Source organism: Echinops telfairi, unplaced genomic scaffold (genome assembly GCF_000313985.2).
Source record: "Echinops telfairi isolate 266 unplaced genomic scaffold, ASM31398v2 ScPeMD7_1;HRSCAF=3_0, whole genome shotgun sequence".
NCBI lineage: Eukaryota > Metazoa > Chordata > Mammalia > Afrosoricida > Tenrecidae > Echinops > Echinops telfairi.
Window position 1 is genome coordinate 36,898,789 of NW_022103896.1, and position 5,315 is coordinate 36,904,103.

Genomic DNA, 5,315 nt, shown 5'->3' on the forward strand with positions numbered 1-5,315 from the left:
AGAGGCCACTGATAGAGGGAGAGCGATGGCATTACACCACCCTGTCATCGGAACGTGCCTCAATGCTGAATCAGTGAGAGGTGCCAGTGGGCCTGCGTGTGCCCCCTTGGTCTTGTTTCAGCAGTGTGACATGCAGGAGAGGGCTTTGCTGGGACAGTGGCAATCAAGTGAGGCTTCACAGCAAAATTAATGTGGCACTACAGTTGAGTTATTTTTTTTAAACTTATTTTTTATCTATTTATCCTATCTATCATCTATCTGTCTATCTGTCCGTCCATCCATCCATCCATCCATCCATCCATCCATCCATCCATCCATCTATCTATCTTAATACAGTTAATTTCTAAGCAGACCCAGCCACGGGTGTGACTTGTTGACCTGGTAGAAATGAGTACATTTTTGTAACATTTTATTTTATGGTTTTTAAACGCAGAGCTGGTTTCAGGAATTTTTCCTTGTTTGAGTAATAGAACACAGAAAAGCAGGCAGAGAAGTCCACGAGGAAACAATGGTCACGTGTCATTGGCATCTGTCCTTTGGTCCTTCAGCGGCTAAGCACTTCGGTATTTTTCTTTTTAAGCAATTAGGCATTTATTTTGATCGCAAATGCAATCCAAGCGTGAATAAATAAATGTATTTTAGCTTTGGATACTCCCCCTCACCTTACCCCACGTTCCTTTAAATAGGAAAAAACAAAACAAAAAATCTCCAGGAGACAGAAAAGGAAAAGGTGCTCAATGTCTTCTCATAGCTTATTTGGTTGTAATTGTCCTCCCTCCTGTTTTAAAAACAGAGTGTGACTTGGTCTTCCAAAATCCTTCTTGAACGATCGCTCATTCTGTTACATCTGGGGATTCCAGCCCTATTGCTGTTGTCTACAGTCTCCAAAGTGAGGGTGGTAATTGGGCTGAAGGCCACTGTGAGGGATCTTTACCCAAATGAGGACCATCGAGAAACTTAGAGGAAAGGACTCGGGTGTGCAAGACGCCAGCTCCTTCTGTGAAAGCTAGGAGCACATTACCCGTGGCAGCTGAGCCCACCATGGCCACCGGTCCATGTCTTGCTACCAGGATGGGTCCTGGCACCACTTGTGATGGAGTTCCCGGGGTCTTCTTTGCCTCTGACTTGAACCCTACAGCAGTCAGTCATGAAAAGCAGGCCTCCTCAAATAGCAAGGCTGCCTCCCAACAGTGGTGTCCTGGTTTTAATCACCGTCAAACTTCTTAAATCTGTGGTTGACTTTCACTGGAGAATTCCATAAACCTTTGCTTGCTCGCAAGATACCACCACCCACAGTACCTAGCCTCAGGGCTCCACCACAGTCATTTGAAATTCTCCACTGGCACACTGGAGGGCACACTCCTCCATCCTGACCCCAGTGGTGCCAGCCTATAACATCAGTATTCTGTTCTACCTTTTAAGAAGTTCGTGTTTGGGGGAGCGTGTGTAACAATCAGAAAAGAATCGCCAGGAAGAGAGAGCGTGGAAGACTCCATCTCATTTGCTTAAGGACTAGAATTGAAATGGTTCTTTCTCAAATTCTTGTGAGGAGGAGCCCTGGTGGTTCAGTGGTTAGGCCCTGGGCTGTAACCTACATGGTTGGTAGTTTGAAACCACCAGCGTCCTCATGGGAGAAAGATTTTCTACTCCTGTAAACAGTTACAGTCTCTTATTTTTTCCCCTCAAGCTTGGGCAGCAGCAGATACCTGGGGTCTACCCTCCAGAGCTTTAGATTCAGAAGACCAGGGAGGCATCAAGAGATCTGCATATGTAAAAGCAACTCCCCCCACGCTTTCCTAGCGTGGAACTGTGTCCCAAATCTCAACCCGTTAGGTCTCTTTGCACACTCTTAAAAGGTTTGTTTTAGTGCTCACCGAGGGGCCTGGAGACTTCAAGCCCAGCTTAGCACGAAGACCTCCATTTTGTTTTAAATAGCCTTGAACCCTCTACTAGCAGGTAGGTTTCTCCCCTCCCCCATCTCCATTCCCCCTTTCTCCTTCCATCCCCACTCCCCTTTCCTGACAAACCTTGACCCTTTCTCCAGATGTCTCTGGACTCTGCCTTCCCAATTAGCAAGAGATGTAAACTATCCTGTTAGCCTTTGAGTGATCACTGCAGCAGTGCTGTGCTGTTCCTCCTAGCCACACCCCACCCTACCCAGCCAGATGCAAGGTAAAGGCAGGAACATCCCTCCCCTGAAGCCAGCCCCCTCCTTTGAGCTGTAAAATCCTGTCCTTGTCTTTGTCCAGGGTCCCAAGTGCTTTTCCGGGTGGTAGCCCCCTCTCCAGACAGCTGTTAGTAAAGGCTTTAACGATTAATAAGCTGTGTGGCTTGATCTCACTAGGCCCACGGGCCCACCGGAAGTGTCTCCTGGGAGAAACTCTAATTGGACACAGAAAACACCATTCCCAGTGTCATCTTGCTTTTGCAGTTTCTGAGAGCCTTAAAGCCTGCATCCCTAACATGAATTTTACTCCCCTCCTGGGCGCCTTAATATCCATGCTTTTGTTTTGAGAGCCTGCCTTCTGAGAAAAACCAGACTCCAAGGCTTGCCCTTTTAGTAGTAGAAACACCTACTAAACCTCCTCCCCTAGCCAGCCTGTGACAGGAGTATTTTAATCCAGCTGAGCTGAGGTCCCCTGAAGTCCCATAATCAACCCTAACAAGAATAGAACAATGATATGCCCAGGAGCCGACCTTTACAATCTGCAGGGAAATATTTGGCTCGCCCTCCCCTGCATTTGTTTTGTGACATGGTGTATTGTTGTTGGCTAATTCTGTAGGGCAGTCTGGAAATAAATGCTTATAGGAAGCTGTCAAGATGAACCTGGAATTAGGCTATAAAGGTCCGTCGGGGGTGGTTTAAATAAAGGTATTTGCTTGGGGTGGTGCAGAATGGTGGAACTCTCGAGAAGTCAAAATTGCAAACACTGCTGGCTGCCGACAGCACATGGTGACATTGGCCTTTCATGGGAAGCTGTTGGGAGAGAGATGAATTATTACTTTCTCGATGAAATTTTTTTAAAACAAGGTGGGTGGCAGCAGGAGCTATTTTTATCAAAAGTTTGAGATGCACAGTGAAAGGCCTATGTGTCTGCCATCAGGTTTTTCCTACTCCTTGACAAGGTATGAATTGTTGGAGGCAGAAGAATCATAGTCCTCCCTCATTGCTGTGGGGTGTCACTGAGGTGCTGTGTAATATTTGGGCACATTTGCTATTATCTTTGTGTCTGGATTTTTCACTTCCGGAAATATCATTCAAAGCCTCATAGCATGGTGGGATTTCTTCAATGATGGCAGGTTGTGTGGTACAGTTAGATGTGCAACAAAAAAGTGCATGTGTGCAAATAAAGCCAGTGGATTCATTATGCATAGCAGTCACTATTGATTTAAAGCTGTCACGAGACGAGCTGGAGGTGACGTGGGAGGAAACCATGGTGAAAATGGCAGCACTTGCTAGTCTGGATAGGGTTCACTGCTGGCATGCCCATACCTGTTAAACACGTGGTTGTACCTACAAAGTCTTATGCAGTGACAGGTGGGCTCTGGGAGGCAGAGTGCTGGGTATTTTCCCCCCTTTTAGAGGGAAAGCTGTTATACTTCTAAACAAACGGGTTTCATGTACTGGGTATAGAAATCAAGTTTCATGAGAAGAAAATTTTAATCCCTTCCATCTTCTGATTCTAACTCTGCCAAGAACTAGCAAGGAAGTCATGAGACGCGTATGTCGCTGAACTTCAGTCTCTCTTTCCGCTAAATGGGGAAGTAGTAGCACTGTGGATGTGGCGAGGGTCTTGGGATCCGCTCGTTCAACCGGTTCAGGAAGTCTGGGCGTTTTAAGAATTTGAGCTCGTTCCACATTTTGCTCCCATTCTATCGGGATGCGTCTGTGGTGGCCGGGATCAGAATAGTCTAAAGAGGAAGCCAGACGGTGATAGCGCTTCTGGTTTCAATGGTTTGTGTCGTCTGTTAGTCCTGGAAGCTAGTTTCTTCTTTGAGTCGTTGGTATCCTTTCTCTTTTTGATCTTGGGAGTCATCAGCAGGCTGCCATCTTACCTGCCAACCTTGGATCCACGCCCCTCTGCGGCCACAAGCCTGCCATTCAGCTTGCTGAGTTGGGTTTCCTGATCCTCTGTTACAACTGCCCGCCTCCCATGACCCCTGCATCTGGAACGGGCTTGCCTCTGCAACGTTGTAAGCCATTTCTGTGATCTAAATCTCTCTCTGCATATGCATAGATATGCTCCGCTGGCTTTCTTTCTCTAGTGAACCCGATCTAAGAAATAATCAAATACCTTTTGGGATTGCGTTTCTCTGTTTGGCTTAGGACATTAGTCTCGTGGGACAATTTGGTCATTTGGTATAATATAGTTCCTAAAGTTTATGTTTTATATTGTTTGGTGAGTACCGACTGGGGTATTAAAAAGCTTGTGACTTGCCAATTAAATTGCACTTATTGGTATATATTTGTCTGGAGCCGGTTTCCACTGAGACCATGGTCCTGACCCCCAGGCCCAGTGATTCATTCCTTCAGTGTTTCGTTATGTCTACGAAGTTTCCTAACTGTGTCCCCTGAATGCTCTACCATAGTCACGTGTACACTTGCAGCAAAGATACATACTATTTAGTAGTTTCATTAAGAATGATGAGAAGCCCTACTATCAAAACCAGGTCTGGGAATGGACACGATTGATGGAGTGCAGTTCAATGGAAGGGAGTAGAGGTGCCCATGATATAACCAAAGACCTCCAGAAATTATGTCATGTTTTCTGTTCTCTTGACATTCTATGTATTGACTAATTTCAGGACTTGTGTGAGTAGATGGTGATTAAGAGAACGCCTACTTGATTTCAGCCTTGCTCTGTAAGGGCAAAGGAGGATTTAGAGAAGACAGGATCTCATTGCTGCACTGCCTTCCCTGACCTCAGACAGCATTCCCATTCCTGATCAGCAGGGGTGGGAAAGTATGTTGGTTGTGTAAATTCACCATCACCATTATAAAGACAACCTAAAATCGATGGTGAGGAGGGTGTAGGAGGCCTGGTAGGGCTTGATCAAGGGCAATGTAACTGAGAGGAGTTACTGAAATCCAAATGAAGGCTGACCACGATAGTGGGACAAGAGAAAAGTAAAAGGAAATAGAGGAAGGAACTAGGAAGCAAAAGGTTTTTATAGAGGTCTAAATACAGGCATGAACATATGTAAATAAATTTTATATGACGATGGGGAAATAGATCTATGTACATATATTTATAGGTTTAGTATTAAGGTAGCAGATGGACATTGGGCCTCTACTCAAGTACTCCCTCAAGGCA

At 45.7% G+C, this 5,315-nt stretch overlaps 1 pseudogene; it reads right to left on the reverse strand.

The window, feature by feature from the left end:
* Positions 1–862: 862 nt before the first annotated feature.
* Positions 863–5,315, reverse strand: part of LOC101641676 — a 17,584-nt pseudogene continuing 13,131 nt past the window's right edge.